At 42.7% G+C, this 19,687-nt stretch overlaps 2 pseudogenes across 2 annotated transcripts; both read left to right on the top strand.

Moving 5' to 3' along the window:
* LOC311102598 (zinc finger protein 292-like) lies at positions 1-1,750 on the top strand (annotated as a pseudogene). Its single transcript has one exon. The product of its transcript is annotated as a zinc finger protein 292-like (transcript).
* A 7,698-nt stretch (positions 1,751-9,448) lies between these two features.
* LOC311102597 (origin recognition complex subunit 3-like) lies at positions 9,449-17,533 on the top strand (annotated as a pseudogene). Its single transcript has 13 exons — positions 9,449-9,472; positions 12,303-12,353; positions 12,827-12,950; positions 13,102-13,206; positions 13,590-13,750; positions 15,359-15,472; positions 15,743-15,876; positions 16,051-16,069; positions 16,123-16,239; positions 16,357-16,436; positions 16,612-16,733; positions 16,863-17,145; positions 17,429-17,533. The product of its transcript is annotated as an origin recognition complex subunit 3-like (transcript).
* The last annotated feature ends 2,154 nt before the right edge of the window (positions 17,534-19,687 follow it).

Below are 19,687 nucleotides of genomic sequence, written 5' to 3'. Positions count from 1 at the left end.
ATGCATATGAACCACACCCCAGTGTTGAAGCAGAAATGTGATGCAACAGAGGCGATATCCAACCAGGCTGTGAAACCCTCACCAGAAAAAGCAAGTTGTTCAAAAAACACAATATCTAAAGATGAGGTTTATGTGCAAAAGAAAGAAAAGGTTCAGAAAAGGTTGGGGCTTCAACTGTGCGATGCTGACAATTCTTTCAGCCCATATAGGCCGTACCGTTGTGTTCATGAAGGATGCGCTGCAGCTTTTACCATCCAGCAAAATTTGATACTTCACTGTAGGGCTATGCATCAGTCATCCCTTCCCCTGCCTTCAGGAGACCTTGATACTGAAATCCCTGGTGAACAAGCTGCTGAAGTCCAGAATAATGAAATCAGATGTCAAGTGAAAGACTGTTCAAGGATATTCCCGGGGATCACAACCTTAGTGCAGCATTACCTCTTACTTCATAAATTCACTCGAGATAAAGCCACTGCTATGATGTCAAGCATCAATGTAGGGACATTCCAGTGTGACCGGTCAGAATGTACACTCTCCTTCACCTCTGTGGAGAAATACATTGACCACATAAAAAACTTTCACATGGAAATAAACATCTCTGAGCGAGGCAGTGTGGATCAGACTTTCAAGTGTGAGTATGATGGCTGTGACCGGGTCTACACTACAAAGTCAAACCTCCTTCGCCATGAGATGAAAAAGCATGATTTAATTTATATACCCAGAACACAGCAACAGAGAACAACAGGCGTCATTCCCAATAATGGTAAAGAGAACATTGAAAACAAATTCAAAGTGAAGAAGAAAAACACTAAGAAGAAAGATGACAAATCACCTGACCACTGGACTAGCTTTGGAAAACCCTCTCTGAAATCTATGGATGAAGCATCTGCCATGTGCACAAAAAACTTCTCTTTGCAATACCCATGCATGATAAAAGGCTGTGATGCTGTTGAACGGGCTGAACGGAATATATTCAGACATTACACCACACATGGCCTCACTGAGAGATATATAGAGGATCAGAGAAGTCAGTTCATATTCTGCAAAAAGTACCCACGCTCAAGATTCAAAGATGCAAACAAATCCGAGGGTATGTCAACAGACGCCTCCGCTGAGGAAACTGACCCTATTGAAAGTGAACCTGAGATTTCAAAGACCAACTGTCAGAGGCAAGAAGCGTTGGATGGTATCATTCAAGCAGAGGCTAAACTGTCAACTGATGCTAGTTCTGAATTGCAGTCTTCTACTTCAGAGGTCAAAAAGAGGGGGCGTCCACTAAAATCGGAGCGGCGAGCATTAGCTTGTCCGGACAGAAGGTTGACTCTGAGAAATCGTCCGGCAGATAAAGTTTACCAGTTGACAGACACTTCAGATCAGGGCTTCACTGCTTCTCAAGAGGAAGAAACAGAGGATGGTGTTGCACTGGACACTTTCCTAAAGTTCCTGGAAACTTCACCATCGACCCACACTCCCAAAAGAAAAATGAGTGGAGGTTCAAGGACTGAGTTGCCATTAAAACGGCAGCGTACCCCTCAGCAGAAGACGGCCAATATTACATGCAAAACACCTGATATATTTATTGGAGCCTGTCAAAACCTTGTAGACTTCAGAAATCCTCTCAGTCTTCAATCGGTGAACAATGTGAAGATAGTAATGGACAAAACTTTTTCCAATGGTGCTGATCTTTTGCTAAAGCAACTTCAAGATATGCGACCCATGGTTTTAATAAAAAAAGTGGCTTCATAGTTGATGGATCGCTCACAGCCTGATGTTTTTATGTTTTACTCTTAACTCAGGATTAGAAAAGTAACATGCTGCAAACATATGTTAATATTAATCAGATATCCAATGGTAAACAGTTTTGACCATTAAACAATTGAAGATAGAGTATTTTCTACTTATGACATGTTATGGTTGATTTTAAGTTTGGATAATGTTAGTCATATAAGAACCAGGTAATCTATAGGAACATAGACTTTAGAACATGTTTGTATTTATGAGGCTTCTAGTACTAAAATTGTTTTTGCTAAATGAAGAATTTTAAGGAAAAACAAAGTTTTTATATATCCCTATGGGATTATATTTTTTGTTTATTTATTTTGTTTTTTCGACACTAGTATCTGTAATATTTACATGTCTTCCACAAAGTGTTCAATAAAATGTAACTGTTTGCTTTTGTAAAACTTTGTTTGCAGGATGTTATTTACATTCAGTATTATAAAGCAACTATGTGGAGAGCTCATTTGATATCATTACATTTGACTGGTGGTTTTGACACACACACATTGAGTTAAACACAGCCATAACCCTGACCCTTATTGAATGCATAAGAGCTGACTTTTTATTTGTCATTGATGTATTTATTCAGCCAGACCATTTGAGCCCTGATTCTGCAGTCCCACCCTTCACATGGCTTCATCTACTACTAGGTCCATACAGTGCCTCAGCTAAGTAATAAAATAGTGGTTTCAGAGCATTGGGTTTATGATGACAAAACAATAACTCAAGACATTGCATCATTTTTGTTAATTCGTTGGTTTGTCCCTTTACATTATATTGTTGGGTGAGTGTTTTAAAGAATAATCAAAGATTGTTGAAAATGTGCTATAATGATCTTGTCAATCTTGAATGAACCCCAAATAGAGTACCACCGTATGAGTCATAATAGGGAAATGGTCAAACACGGAAATGGTTCCAATCGTTTTTCGACCATTTATTTTTCTCATAGGGGATTTTAGAAACACTTCAAATAAGGGCTGTGTGTTATGTAGGTTTACCCAGGTGTGATGTTTTTATAACCGTGTAAATCTCTCGGACAAGGTGACTTATCAATAGATTTATCCCCCCCCCCGAAAAAAATTATGAAATGCTAATGTGGCTATCATACAGAACTACAAATGCCTGTCTCAAGCTTCACATCACTCACAAGGGCCATGATTATCTGGATGATACTGCCAAATTGAGGTAAAGGTAAGAATCTCTGGATTAACGTTAATGTTAGCAACATTTTGTAAGAAATAAATGTGTTACATTTGTTTAAATGGACAATTCTGTTAACTGTCTTGAGCTAGTTTTACATTTACACTAGCTGTTATCTTGCTAGCTTAAAACGGGAACCCTGGGGAAGTCCATGGCACAAAATCAGCTAAAAAAGGGGTGGGAACCCAGTGTAAATCAGTGATGCCTTGCAATATGTCAAACCAATCAAAAGCCTTGTTTGGACGGATGCCTGGGGAAGTTACTAGATTAGTGTCATAGGTGCAACTGTGTGAGGATGGCCGTGAAGTCGCAGATTTAAAACCCCATCAAAATATGTTAATGTAGGTGTGTTTGTGGTGAACCATACGACTTTAACAGGAAGAAACATAACCTTTTGCAAGGTAAATCGTCTTCATTGCGATTGGACTACACACTGGCTTTAGAAAAGATAACAGGACCTGTCATGCAGAGCGATTGGGTTTTCAAAAGCAGTATGTGGCTGCTGTCGCAATCTTCTACTCAAATATAAAAGAAGTACCAATGATGTGGAAAGAATCAGCTGTTTTGTGAGGGAAAGAGTAAAGAACGAAAAGATGTGCTGCGGCTGTCTCGACCCCCAGAATTACCAATAGTGTCTGTTCAGGAAAGCACCGAGAGGCCTATTCAGGGACCCAGTGACAGATGACCAGCCGCCAGAATTAACCCGCTACACGCACCGGTTTTTGGTGCATCATCGGCTGTAGGTGACAATAACTATGTGGTGATCACTTTAGTTGAAGTGCTCTACATTTGAACAACAAAGCTATCTACAGCTAACTTGTCAATGCAATAGGCCATGCAGTTACAGGTGAACATTTGTTTGATTGTTTGTTTATCCTGGTATGAATCATTACACTCTTCATAGACTTATCATAGAAAACAGTGTTGCACAAGTCCTACAGGCTCACATTTGTAGGCTACATTTAATATCTTCAGTTGATCATAGTGACAATTGCAGCCTAGATAATTTATACCGTTTTTTTCTTTTGACTATGAAGTAACTGATGAAGCCCATTTTATGTGGCACATACAAAGTTTATCATTGCAAATGTGTTGCAAAATGCATGTTCCAGGTTTGTCACAAGTTGTTATCAAGCAAGCACTAAATATTGTGACTGCGGCGTGTAGAGGATTGACCAGTAACATGGTGGACTTTATACTGCAACACACAAGTCCCTCAGTACTGAAAGAGTGTTCATGTGATAAAGTTTGAGTGGAAAAAGTCAGCCCCAAGATTTCTGGAATCTTGGCGTTACAAGCGCCGTGCTCTACCGGCTGAGCTACAGAGGACAGGAACAAGGAAGAGGCTTCAGAATGCGCAAATAAGTGTACAATGGCCATGGCAGGTGCCACCATTTTAAGGGCATATTCAAAATGTATGTGTACACCAATGTTTCGTAATGCGCTTGTCATACATCATGATGGGGCCAAAAAGAGATGGTCTGTGTGTCCAGGAAGAGTACAATGACAAAATTTAAACAGATTGGCGAGTCACAGGATGAGAAATGCCTCCAGTGGAAGAGAGATATGGGACATACTGTACAGTTGTGGTCAAAAGTTTTGAGAATGACACAAATATTACTTTTCACAAAGTCTGCTGCCTCAGTTTTTATGATGGCAATTTGCATATACTCCAGAATGTTATGAAGAGTGATCAGATGAATTGCAATTAATTGCAAAGTCCCTCTTTGCCATGAAAATGAACTTAATCCCCCAAAAACATTTCCACTGCATTTCAGCCCTTCCACAAAAGGACCAGCTGACATCATGTCAATGATTCTCTCGTTAACACGGGTGAGAGTGTTGACGAGGACAAGGCTGGAGATCACTCTGTCATGCTGATTGAGTTAGAATAACAGACTGGAAGCATTAAAAGGAGGGTGGTGCTTGAAATAATTGTTCTTCCTCTGTTAACCATGGTTACCTGCAAGGAAACACGTGCCGTCATCATTGCTTTGCACAAAAAGGGCTTCACAGGCAAGGATATTGCTGCTAGTAAGATTGCACCTAAATCAACCATTTATCGGATCATCAAGAACTTCAAAGAGAGAGGTTCAATTGTTGTGAAGAAGGCTTCAGGGCGCCCAAGAAAGTCCAGGGCTACCATCAGTCCTGTGTCATGCCAACAGTAAAGCATCCTGAGACCATTCATGTGTGGGGTTGCTTCTCAGCCAAGGAAGTGGGCTCACTCACAATTTTGCCTAAGAACACAGCCATGAATAAAGAATGGTACCAACACATCCTCCGAGAGCAACTTCTCCCAACCATCCAAGAACAGTTTGGTGACGAACAATGCCTTTTCCAGCATGATGGAGCACCTTGCCATAAGGCAAAAGTGATAACTAAGTGGCTCGGGGAACAAAACATCGACATTTTGGGTCCATGGCCAGGAAACTCCTCAGACCTTAATCCCATTGAGAACTTGTGGTCAATCCTCAAAAGGCAGGTGGACAAACAAAACCCCACAAATTCTGACAAACTCCAAGCATTGATTATGCAAGAGTGGGCTGCCATCAGTCAGGATGTGGCCCAGAAGTTAATTGACAGCATGCCAGGGCGGATTGTAGAGGTCTTGAAAAAGAAAGGTCAACACTGCAAATATTGACTCTTTGCATAAACGTAATGTAATTGTCAATAAAAGCCTTTGACACTTATGGAATGCTTGTAATTATACTTCATTATACCATAGTAACATCTGACAACAATATCTAAAAACAAATCAAATCAAATCAAATCAAATCAAATTTTATTGGTCACATGCGCCGAATACAACAGGTGCAGACATTACAGTGAAATGCTTACTTACAGCCCTTAACCAACAGTGCATTTATTTTAAACAAAAAAAGTAAGAATAAAACAACAACAAAAAAAGTGTTGAGAAAAAAAGAGCAGAAGTAAAATAAAGTGACAGTAGGGAGGCTATATATACAGTAAAATAAAGTGACAGTAGGGAGGCTATATATACAGGGGGGTACCGTTGCAGAGTCAATGTGCGGGGGCACCGGCTAGTTGAGGTAGTTGAGGTAATATGTACATGTGGGTAGAGTTAAAGTGACTATGCATAAATACTTAACAGAGTAGCAGCAGCGTAAAAAGGATGGGGTGGGGGGGCAGTGCAAATAGTCCGGGTAGCCATGATTAGCTGTTCAGGAGTCTTATGGCTTGGGGGTAGAAGCTGTTGAGAAGTCTTTTGGACCTAGACTTGGCACTCCGGTACTGCTTGCCGTGCGGTAGCAGAGAGAACAGTCTATGACTAGGGTGGCTGGAGTCTTTGACAATTTTGAGGGCCTTCCTCTGACACCGCCTGGTATAGAGGTCCTGAATGGCAGGGAGCTTTGCCCCAGTGATGTACTGGGCCGTACGCACTACCCTCTGTAGTGCCTTGCGGTCAGAGGCCAAGCAGTTGCCATACCAGGCGGTGATGCAACCAGTCAGGATGCTCTCGATGGTGCAGCTGTAGAATTTTTTGAGGATCTGAGGACCCATGCCAAATCTTTTTAGTCTCCTGAGGGGGAATAGGAAAACACTGAAGCAGCAAACTTTGTGAAGACCAATAATTGTGTCATTCTCAAAACTTTTGACCACGACTGTACACACATACATAGCCTATTAGCTTGAAAAAGGTAACTCCCAATTTGTTTTCGCGAAAAGCAGCTGTTTAGCTGGTTAAAAAAAGGTGAGCCATGTGTTGGCAAAAATGTATGTCCAGGGCCCTGTTTCCCGATAGCGATGGAATTTAGGCTTACAAGGAAACACTGTCACCAACGATAAATCTACAATCATCGAGAATTTCAACAAGCATTTTGCTACGGCTGGCCATGCTTTCCACCTGGCTACCACTACCCCACGGCCACCAGCTCTGCACCCTCCGCTGCAACTTGCCCGTGCCCCCACCGCTTCTCCTTCACACAAATTCAGACAGCTGATGTTCTGAAAGAGCTGAAAAATCTGGACCCCTACAAATAAGCTGGGCTAGACAATCTGGACCCTTTCTTCCTAAAATTAGCCGCCGAAATTGTCGCAACCCCTATTACTAGCCTGTTCAACCTCTCTTTCGTAACGTCTGAGATCCCCAGAGATTCAAAGGGGGTGACACTCTAGATCCAAACTGTTACAGACCTATATCCATCCTGCCCTGCCTTTCGGAAGTATTTGAAAGCCAAGTTAACAAACAGATCACCGACCATTTCGAATCCCACCGTACCTTCTCCGCTATGCAATCCGGTTTTTCCGAGCTGGTCATGGGTGCACCTCAGCCACGCTCAAGGTCCTAAACGATATTATAACCGCGATCGATAAAAGACAGTACTGCGCAGCCATCTTCATCGACCTGGCCAAGGCTTTCGACTCTGTCAACCACCGCATTCTTATTGGCAGACTAAATAGCCTTGGTTTCTCTAATGACTGCCTCGCCTGGTTCATCAACTACTTCTCAGATAGAGTTCAATGTGTCAAATCGGAGGGCCTGTTGCCTGCCGTCTCTATGGGGGTGCCACAGGGTTCAATTCTCGGGCCGACTCTGTCGCTCTTGCTGCTGGTGACGCTCGGATCCACCTCTATGCGGACGACACCATTTTGTATACATCTGGCCCTTCATTGGACACTGTGTTAACAAACCTCCAAACAAGCTTCAACGCCATACAACACTCTTTCCGTAGCCTCCAACTGCTCTTAAACACTAGTAAAAATAAATGCATGCTCTTCAACCGAACACTGCTTGCACCCGCCCACCCGACTAGAATCACTACTCTCGGCGGGTCTGACCTAGAGTATGTGGACAACTACAAATACCTAGGTGTCTGGTTAGATTGTAAACTCTCCTTCCAGACTCACATTAAGCATCTCCAATCAAAAGTTAGATCTAGAATCGGCTTCCTATTTCGCAACAAAGCCTCCTTCACTCATGCTGCCAAACATGCCCTCGTAAAACGTACTATCCTACCGATCCTTGACTTCGGCGATGTCATTTACAAAATAGCCTCCAACACTCTACTCAGCAAATTGGATATAGTCTATCACAGTGCCATCCGTTTTGTCACCAAAGCCCCATATACTACCCACCATTGTGACCTGTACGCTCTTGTTGGCTGGCCCTCACTACATATTCATCGCCAAACCCACTGGCTCCAGGTCATCTATAAATCACTGCTAGGCAAATCCTGTTTTATCTTAGCTCACTGGTCACCATAGCAACACCCATCCGTAGTCAGCGCTCCAGCAGGTATATCTCATTGGTCATCCCCAAAGCCAACACCTCCTTTGGCCGCCACTCCTTCCAGTTCACTGCTGCCAATGACTGGAACGAACTGCAAAAATCTCTGAAGCTGGAGACTCTTATCTCCCTCACTAACTTTATGCATCAGTTGTCAGAGCAGCTTACCGATCACTGCACCTGTACACAGCCATTATGAAATTAGCCCACTCAACTACCTCATCCCCATATTGTTATTTATTTTGCACCCCAGTTTCTCTATTTGCACATCATCTTTTGCACATCTATAATTCCAGTGTTAATACGAAATTGTAACTATTTTGCACTATGGCCTATTTATTGCCTTACCTCCATAACTTACTACATTCGCACACACTGTATATATATATTTTCTGTAGTATTTTTGACTTTATGTTTTGTTTACCCCATATGTAACTCTGTGTTGTTGTTTTTATCGCACTGCTTTGCTTTATCTTGGCCAGGTCGACGTTGTAAATGAGAACTTGTTCTCAACTGGCTTACCTGGTTAAATAAAGGTGAAATAAAAATAAATACAATAAAATTACAAGTGTTTTAACATGCATCTTCCCAACAACGGCCAAAGATGTAACATGCGTTTCCCAAAACACCATGCAAAACGAACGGTCTCTAAGTGCGAAGTTGGGGCATGTGTCGATCCTAATAGGATCGAAAGAAAGGGAGCGCTGCTCTCAGATCAGCTTTCTCCATTCAAATCTTAGCAGAGAGAACAGTCTATGACTTGGGTGGCTAGAGTCTTTGACAATTTTTAGGGCCTTCCTCTGACACTGCCTGGTATAGATCCTGGATGGCAGGGAGCTCGGCCCCAGTGATGTACTAGGCCGTACGCACTACCCTCTAGCGCCTTGCGGTCGAATGCCAAACAGTTGCTATACCAAGTGGTGATGCAGCCAGTCAAGATGCTCTCAATGATGCAGCTATATAACTTTTTGAGGATCTGAGGGCACATGCTGAATCTGAAGGGGAAGAGGCGTTGTCGATTTAAAACAAAAAAGAATCTGAGGGAACGAATACAAAATCAGAGGGAATGGATTTTAAGAAATGAGGGAATTGGATTAGTCTGGTCGTTTTTTCTCCTCTACCATGACCCCTAAGGGGCTCCTTACAATCGGTTTGTCAAATAATAAATAATATCTTACAGAATATAGTCTGTCTGAGACAGTCACATTTCGGCTGGAAATGACAACTTCATCGGTTTCAAACGTAAACTAATGAGTTTATTTTTATTGAGATTTCCTTAGTTCACCACTCTCTCCGAATACGCCATCTTGCCAATTTTTTTTTACATTTTCGTCATTTAGCAGACGCTCTTATCCAGAGCGACTTACAAATTGGTGCATTCACCTTATGATAGCCAGTGGGACAACCACTTTACAATGTTTTTTTTGTTGGGGGGGGGCCTAGTACATCACTGGGGCCGAGCTCCCTGCCATCCAGGACCTATACCAGGCAGTGTCAGATGAAGGCCCTAAAAATTGTAGGGTTTCAAGTGTCTCCGGAAGGTGGTGAGTGACTCCGCTGTCCTGGCGTCGTGAGGGAGCTTGTTCCACCATTGGGGTGCCAGAGCAGCGAACAGTTTTGACTGGGCTGAGCGGGAACTATGCTTCCGCAGAGGTAGGGGGGCCAGCAGGCCAGAGGTGGATGAACGCAATGCCCTCGTTTGGGTGTAGGGACTGATCAGAGCCTGAAGGTACGGAGGTGCCGTTCTCCTCACAGCTCCGTAGGCAAGCACCATGGTCTTGTAGCAGATGCGAGCTTCAACTGGAAGCCAGTGGAGTGTGCGGAGGAGCGGGGTGACGAGCTTCTACCCCCAAGCCATAAGACTCCTGAACAGCTAATCATGGCTACCCGGACTATTTGCACTGCCCCCCCACCCCATCCTTTTTACGCTGCTGCTACTCTGTTAAGTATTTATGCATAGTCACTTTAACTCTACCCACATGTACATATTACCTCAACTAGCCGGTGCCCCCGCACATTGACTATGCAACGGTACCCCCCTGTATATATAGCCTCCCTACTGTCACTTTATTCTATTGTACAGGTAAAAGTCAGTAAATTAGAATATTTTGAAAAACTTGATTTATTTCAGTAATTGCATTCAAAAGGTGTAACTTGTACATTATATTTATTCATTGCACACAGACTGATGCATTCAAATGTTTATTTCATTTAATTTTGATGATTTGAAGTGGCAACAAATGAAAATCCAAAATTCCGTGTGTCACAAAATTAGAATATTGTGTAAGGGTTACATTTTGAAGACACCTGGTGCCACAAATTAATCAGCTGATTAACTCAAAACACCTGCAAAGGGCTTTAAATGGTCTCTCAGTCCAGTTCTGAAGCCTACACAAACATGGGGAAGACTTCAGATTTGACAGCTGTCCAAAAGGCGACCATCGACACATTGCACAAGGAGGGAAAGACACAAAAGGTTATTGCAGAAGAGGCTGGCTGTTCTCAGAGCTCTGTGTCCAAACACATTAATAGAGAGGCAAAGGGAAGGAAAAACTGTGGTCAGAAAAAGTGTACAAGCGATAGGGATCACCGCGCCCTAGTCAAGATTGTGAAAAAAAACCCATTCAAAAATGTGGGGGAGATTCACAAGGAGTGGACAGCTGCTGGAGTCAGGGCTTCAAGATCCACCACCAAGAGACGCTTGAAAGACATGGGTTTCAACTGCCGCATACCTCGTGTCAAGCCACTGTTGACCAAGAAACAGCGCGAAAAGCGTCTCACCTGGGCTAAGGAAAAAAAGAGCTGGACTGCTGCTGAGTGGTCTAAAGTCATGTTTTCTGACGAAAGCAAATTTTGCATTTCCTTTGGAAATCGAGGTCCCAGAGTCTGGAGGAAGACAGGAGAGGCACAGGATCCACGTTGCCTGAAGTCTAGTGTAAAGTTTCCACCATCAGTGATGGTTTGGGGTGCCATGTCATCTGCTGGTGTCGGTCCACTCTGTTTCCTGAGATCAAGGGTCAACGCAGCCGTCTACCAGCAAGTTTTAGAGCACTTCATGCTTCCTGCTGCTGACCTGCTCTATGGAGATGGAGATTTCAGGTTCCAACAGGACTTGGCGCCTGCACACAGCGCAAAATCTACCCGTGCCTGGTTTACGGACCATGGTATTTCTGTTCTAAATTGGCCAGCCAACTCCCCTGACCTTAGCCCCATAGAAAATCTGTGGGGTATTGTGAAAAGGAAGATGCAGAATGCCAGACCCAACAACGCAGAAGAGTTGAAGGCCACTATCAGAGCAACCTGGGCTCTCATAACACCTGAGCAGTGCCAGAAACTCATCGACTCCATGCCACGCCGCATTAATGCAGTAATTGAGGCAAAAGGAGCTCCAACCAAGTATTGAGTATTGTACATGCTCATATTTTTCATTTTCATACTTTTCAGTTGGCCAACATTTCTAAAAAATCCCTTTTTTGTATTAGCCTTAAGTAATATTCTAATTTTGTGACACACGGAATTTTGGATTTTCATTTGTTGCCACTTCAAATCATCAAAATTAAATGAAATAAACATTTGAATGCATCAGTCTGTGTGCAATGAATAAATATAATGTACAAGTTACACCTTTTGAATGCAATTACTGAAATAAATCAAGTTTTTCAAAATATTCTAATTTACTGACTTTTACCTGTATATATAGCCTCCCTACTGTCACTTTATTTTTTACTTCTGCTCTTTTTTTTCTCAACACTTTTTTGTTGTTGTTTTATTCTTACTTTTTTGTTTAAAATAAATGCACTGTTGGTTAAGGGCTGTAAGTAAGCATTTCACTGTAATGTCTGCACCTGTTGTATTCGGCGCATGTGACCAATAAAATTTGATTTGATTTGATTTGATTTGATTTGACGTGATGTGTACATCTTTCCCACGTATGTCAGCTGGTTTACTAACTTTAGCCTTACCTATCATTTGTTATCTAGCCACAATACTTGTTTGTTAAGTTATTGCTTGTTGTCAGCCCACTGAAGTCACAATCATCGTGTCATCATGTGTACATTCCCCGCATGGCTAGGGTTGCTTTGTGTTCAAGCCCAGTGCCAAAAAGGAAAAGAAGAGACCAACTGTGGGTGGGTGATCTAATAGATAACTATCAGGGTCGCTGGACATATTTAAACAATAGTATTTGAATAATATGTATACTTTGTTTTGTGAAAACGGAATATTCAAAGTATCCTGTAGTATTGACTGCCAGTGCCATTTGTATTTATCGCGCGTGCGTGTGTGTCTGTTCTCCAGAGGATTATTTCGCTCATGGCAGTGAGGACACAGAGAACAGCATACATTATGGAAGAAAATGAAGGCAGACAGAGGTGAGAGTCTACCTGCACTCAGTTCATTATCCTCTCAACATTGGGCATTGCCATCATTGTGCTTATGCCAGTCAGCAGTGCCCTGTTTAGGAGGAAGCAACGTTACGATATAAATATATTATATTGAACAGATATAGTTGTCTGTCATGCAGAATAGGGAATTGTGTCGGCTCTATTTATTACATTTCTATCTGTAACGTTGTGAATGTTTTACCTCACTGAAAAGTTACAAGCTTTTATCAGGCATGAAGAGTTTATTAGAAAGAGTGCCTCCACTTTCCAGCTTGGCATGGATGACTGGGCATCACATATGAGAGCCAATGAGATTCCCACAGCTGCTCTAGTGCTTGGTATGTTACTCAAAAGATAGGGTGCACATGCAAAAGTCTTTGGTATGAACAGGGCTCATGCGATATGCCTAAATTAGTGTATTTTGATATGTTGTCTATGGGATAGGGATTAACTAAGTAACTGCCTGTCTCCTCTCTTCTTCCTGTGTAGGAGTGAATGTGCCAGATCATGAAATGACCTTCCAGAGCCTCTCTGACCAGCTGCAGCAGTCGGTGACTCCTTTTGTTGTCTCCATACAAGCCAAAGAGTGTGCAGGTCAGTCCCATGTATGTGGTACTTGACAAATACATCTTATTTCTATTATTAGGCAACAAGGGAATTTGTACAACAGATATTATGGCTATTTGAGGTTGGTAATTGGGTAGATTTGATTTATTTATTTATACTTTGATCTAATAACATTTGACATTTTAGTCATTTAGCAGATGCTCTTATCCAGAGCGACTTACAGTTAGTGAGTGCATACATTTTTCATACTGGCCCCCCGTGGGAATCGAACCCACAACCCTGGCGTTGCAAGCGCCATGCACTACCAACTGAGCTACACGGGGCCCTGTGTATGTGCATGCCTTTTTTATTATGACACGTGGATACTACCTAACTCAATTCATAATCTTTTCATTTCGTTATGTCCTCAGCCCTGAAGCACCTGATGCAGAGGGTTCTAGAGAGACTGATGGGTACTGGTGTGTCAGTGGATGTTGAGGATGAGCCTGAGCAACACAGTACCAATGTTAACCAGAAGAGGGTGCACTGCTCCCTTGGCACGCTCTGTGACCGGTACAAGAGCGTAACACAGGTACGAAGCTACTGCACTCGATTAAGGACTAATATGAGGCTTTTATGTAAAACTGTCACATTTGCTCTTGGCATTCTCTCAACCAGCTTCACCTGGAATGCATTTCCAACAGTCTTGAAGGAGTTCCCACATATGCTGAGCACTTGTTGGCTGCTTTTCCTTCACTCTGCTGTCCGACTCATCCCAAACCATCTCAATTGGGTTGAGGTCGGGGGATTGTGGAGGCCAGGTCATCTGATGCAGCACTCCATCACTCTCCTTCTTGGTAAAATAGCCCTAACACAGCCTGGAGGTGTGTTGGGTCATTGTCCTGTTGAAAAACAAATGATAGTCCCACTAAGCCCAAAACAGATGGGATGGCGTATCGCTGCAGAATGCTGTGGTAGCCATGCTGGTTAAGTGTGCCTTGAATTCTAAATAAATAACAGTGTCATCAGCAAAGCACCCCCACACCATAACACCTCCTCCTCCATGCTTTACGGTGAGAACTACACATGCAGAGATCATCCGTTCACCCACATCGCATCTCACAAAGACATGGCGGTTGGAACCAAAAATCTCAGATTTGGACTCCAAACCAAAGGACAGATCTCCACCGGTCTAATGTCCATTGCTCGTGTTTCTTGGCCCAAGCAGGTCTCTTCTTCTTATTGGTGTCCTTTAGTAGTGGTTTCTTTGCAGCAATTCGACCATGAAGGCCTGATTCACACAGTCTCCTCTGAACAGTTGATGTTGAGATGTGTCTGTTACTTGAACTCTGTGAAGCATTTATTTGGGCTGCAATTTCTGAGGCTGGTAACTAATGAACTTATCCTCAGCAGCAGAGGTAACTCTGGGTCTTCCATTCCTGTGGCGGTCCTCATGAGAGCCAGTTTCATCATAGCGCTTGATGGTTTTTGCGACTGCACTTGAAGAAACTTTCAAAGTTCTTGAGATTTTCCAGATTGACTGACCTTCATGTCTTAAAGTAATGATGGACTGTTGTTTCTCTTTGCTTATTTGAGCTGTTCTAGCCATAATATGGACTTGGTCTTTTACCTAATAGGGCTATCTTCTGTATACCCCCCCCCCCCCCCATTAAGAAGGAAATTCCACAAATTAACTTTTAAGAAGGCACACCTGTTAATTGAAATGCATTCCAGGTGACTACCTCATGAAGCTGGTTGAGAGAATGCCAAGAGTGTGCAAAGCTGTCATCAAGGCAAAGGGTGGCTATTTGAAGAATCTCAAATATAAAATATATTTAGATTTGTTTAACACTTTTTTGTTTACTACATGATTCCATAGTTTTGATGTCTTCACTATTATTCTACAATGTAGAAAATAGTAAAAATAAAGAAAAACCCTTGAATGAGTAGGTGTGTCCAAACTTTTGACTGGTAGTGTAGTTGTATTGGACACATAGTGCTCATGCTCCTCTGTGCCCTATTCCTAAACCCAATAGTGTTCTAAAGTTGCAGTTGAATACCAACTAGAGATCAACGTACATAACGCACATTTTCACTCAAGACCCCCATTGATGATGGCATGATTTTTTAGTTGCACATGTCTATCTCAAGTTAGAATTCAGACTTTAGTGTGAGTATTGCTTTTCCCCTATGTCTCAAGGTGATCCTGACCCCACTGTTTCCCTTTAAGCCCAGTGGCAAGGTGCTGCAGGTGCTGGTCAGCATCTTCCTCTTCCACGACTTCTCTGTACGCAACTTCATCAAAGGCCTTCTGGTGAGGACTGCCCTCTGATTGTTGGTGTGATTATTTTAGAACTGTTCAAATGTGCTGAAATGGAATTCTCCTTTAACTGATGTTTAACTGACTGACTGAACACCGAATGTTGATTGTGCTCTGTAGTGTCTTTCAAAGACTAACTTTGAGATATGTGGGCTGGATGTATTATTTTGGACTGTGTATTCCTGTGAATAGTTACCTTATCTTTTGCATTGCTTGTTCTCAAGTTTGTTTGTGTGTGTGTTGACCTTGGGGACCCCTCCCCAGTTATCTCTGCTGGAGCACTTCCACAGCCAGCGTCTGAGCGTGCTGTGCTGTAAGAAGGAGGAGGCCCTGGGCCACGCCACTGGGCTCAGCCGCCGGGATGTAGAGAGGATCCAACAGCTGCGCTCCTTCATGAGGTGACTGTCACACACACACACACGCAGGCCAACGAGTCCCCAACACACACACTCTTCTACCCATATGATGGTTGAGTAACATTATTTAAATGTTGTGTGGTTTGTCTGTATAAACAATTGTAAGGTAAATATTATTGAGTGCTGTTGAGAGGTACTGAACCTCATATTGACAAGACTGAATTATGCGCTTAACGTAATGTATTGACACTGGTCTTGGGTGATTGTGTGTCCTGCCACTCCTTTTAGAAAGTGTGTCAGAAACGACTGAAAGTTCTTCGCAAATACCATAAGAACTACTACCCCATTCTGAGTTGTCTCCACAGTCTAACATCTTCTCTATCCAAATACCCTCTGGGGAAACAGGTTTGAACATTTTGTATATCAAGGTTGCCATTGAAATAATACATAATATGTTAGGAATGTAATTGTAGAGCATGGCACCGACTGTCTCGCCTGTTCTACACATGTCTCTATTTTCAGATAAGGGAACTGCACATATCCTGTCTGGAGAAGAATGTCTGGGAGAATGAAGAAGATGCGTCTGCCATGCAATTTCTGAGGTAATGATGGATTCCCAAATCGTTGTTTAACGTTGATATAAAGCACAAACATTGCTTTACGAAACATATTTCAAAGTTCTGTACAAGTTGTAATTTACTCGGTTACCTGCTAAGATAAGAAAGTTCAGTTTGTTTGCTCTCCTTTCTTTTGAGAACACTCTACGTTTCACCCCAGGATGATGGCCAAAGAGGAACTTGTAGCAGCGCTGCAAAACCTGAAACCTGGCAAGACCAAGAAAATGAGAGCTGCACTGCTCCAACTGGAGGATTTACTCGCCAAATTTGACCAGCCGGACAGTAAGTAGCAATGATGATGAGTTTTTTACCTTGACCATTTAAATGGATCTCTGACACATTAAAATAGCAGACTTTAAATATATTTCTATAGAGGTCAAACTTACTTTTTGATTGCTTCTACCCTATCAGATGTTGCTGCTGCAGAGGGTGCAGCTGGGGAGGACATATCTTCTCCAGGGAAAGGCCTCCAGAAGAAAACAGGCCTGTTCCAACTGCAAAAGGTAACATTTTTGTAATGTAAGAGAAAGAAAACGATTGAATACACTTCTGATATGTAGTGCCCCCACCCGAATCCCAGTCGCTGTATGAGGTGTGCTACTACAGCTCCTCTGCTGTCCTGAGACCCCACCTCAACGCCACACCCCGCACCGCCATCCAGACTGCCCTCAGCAACCCCTACCATTACCTGAAGGTAAACAACTTACCACTGAGAGGCTTTGTCTCAATAGTGTCTAGTAAACTCCTTTCCTCATATCCTCTCCCTAATCTGGAAAGACTTGATGGGTGTAAGCAATATGGTGGACTACTATCATTGGGCTTACTTTCACCTGTTCACAATTCTTTCAGATCAGTGCAGATGAAGCAAAAGGAAAGGAGATAAGCCAAGTCTCTTTAGACAGCTGAGTATCAGCCAAAGCTTTAAGTGTTGAAGCTACAACAGCAGCTGATACTGATGCTAATGTTGTGTGGTTCAGAATGAAAACCTGCGGACCGAGGACGGGACAGTCTCCAATGCGGCTCCAGACATCTGCATTGTGTACAAACTCCATCTGGAGTGTGGGAGGGTCATCAACCTGTAGGACTGGTTGGAGGTAGATTTTTTATAAAGAATCAAATGAAACACCATTGTTGGTATTCTTTACTGAACAAAAATATAAATGTAACATGCAACAATTTCAAAGATTTTACTGAGTTACAGTTCATATAAGGAAATCAGTCAATTGAAATAAATTCATTAGGCCCTAATCTATGGATTTCACATGACTGGGAATGCAGATATGCATCTGTTGGTCACAGATACCTTAAAAAAAAGGTAGGAGCGTGGATCAGAAAACCAGTCAGTATCTGTTGTGACCACCATTTGCCTCATGGAGCACGACACATCTCATTCGCATAGAGTTGATCAGGCTGTTGATTGTGGCCTGTGGAATGTTGACCTACTCCTCTTCAATGGATGTGCGAAGTTGCTGGATATTGGCGGGAACTGGAACACGCTGTCGTACATGTCGATCCAGAGCATCCCAAATGTGCTCAATGGTGTGGTGACATGTCTGATGAGTATGCAGGCCATGGAAGAACTGGGACATTTTTAGCTTCCAGGAATTGTGTACTGATCATTGGATGCGACAAACCGCTCGCCGACACAACGCCATACACGCTGTCTGCCATGTACAGTTGAAACCGGGATTCATCTGTGAAGAGCACACTTCTCCAGCTTGCCAGTGGCCATCGAAGGTGAGCATTTCCCCACTGAAGCTTGAGAAAATGTTTACTTGTGAAACAAAATCTCTTTATCTGATATTGTTAGTAAAATACATGGCCCCTTGTTTTTTTGCATACAATCTACAAGTGTAGAAAACATTAGGAACACCTTCCTAATATTGAGTTGCACCCCCTTTTGCCCTCAGAACAGCCTCATTTCATCGGGGCATGGACTCTACAAGGTGTTGAAAGCGTTCCACAGGGATGCTGGCCCATGTTGACTCCAATGCATCCCACATTTGTCAAGTTGGATGGATGTCCTTTGGGAGGTGGACCATTCTTGATACACACGGGAAACTGTTGAGCGTGAAAAACCCAGCAGCGTTGCTGTTCTTTACACACTCAAACAGGTGCGCCTGGCACATACTCCCATACCCCGTTCAAAGGCACTTAAATATTGTCTTACCCATTCACCCTATGAATGGCACACATACACAATCCATGTATCAATTGTCAAAAATCCTTCTTTAACCGGTCTCCTCCCCTTCAAACACTGATTTTGAAGTGGATTTAACAAGTGACATCAGTAAGGGATCATAGCATTCACCTGGTCAGTCTGTCATGGAAAGAGGTGTTTCTAATTTTTTGTACACAGTATTTGCATTGTCTTTTTTTCTCATCTTTATCAAGGGTACAAATCATTTTGGACCTGACTGTACATAATTAAATTATGCCTTTTCCACATTGTTGTTCCTCAACTCCTTGAAGTGTTTGTTTTATCCAGGGATTCATAAAATCCACCAAGCAGAAGACTGATCACGTGTCATGACTGACCTGGGGAGGCTGCTGATTCACTGTCTCTGAGCTTGTGTTGTGTAGTATGTATGTGTCAATTGTTTTTGAATAAAAGGTGACTTCAATTGAGTATCATGATTTGCTCCACAGTGTGTTCTTAAAGGGTGTGGAAAATGTAAACATGTTTACAGTTTACCCCAGTAACAAACACTGACTCAAAGAGAAGTGTATATACAATATTATATAAAACATTGTCATCAAGTAGCAGTATCACAAAATGCAAAAACAATAAAAGCAGAAAACCACCCATGTTAACAAGTTCTAAGGGGTGCATTCATATGTAATGAACAGATGGGTCCTCATGCGGTGGTTGAAAATGGGTGATGAAACAGCTGCAACAGGATCATTCCACCACTTCAGGGCTAAATGAAGATGAAGTGCAACTGGGATGAGCATTCAGATAATCCTTACACGCAGGGGTGTCAAACTCATTCCACGGAGGGCCGAGTGTCTGCAGGTTTTAGGTTTTCCTTTTTTTTTATTTTTCTATTCAGACCTAGACAACCAGGTCAGGGGAGTTCACTACTACAGACCTTAATTCACCGATCAAGTACAAGGGTGGAGCGAAAACCCGTAGACACTTGGCCCTCCGTGGAATGAGTTTGACATGTGCCTTACAGTGATTTGGTAACTCCATAGTGGGGGCAGGGAGCTGTGGTGGAACACAAGCGACTGAG

Source organism: Coregonus lavaretus (assembly GCF_964263955.1).
Source record: "Coregonus lavaretus genome assembly, chromosome: 27".
Taxonomy (NCBI): Eukaryota; Metazoa; Chordata; class Actinopteri; order Salmoniformes; family Salmonidae; genus Coregonus; species Coregonus lavaretus.
This window is presented reverse-complemented; position numbering and strand designations above follow the sequence as displayed.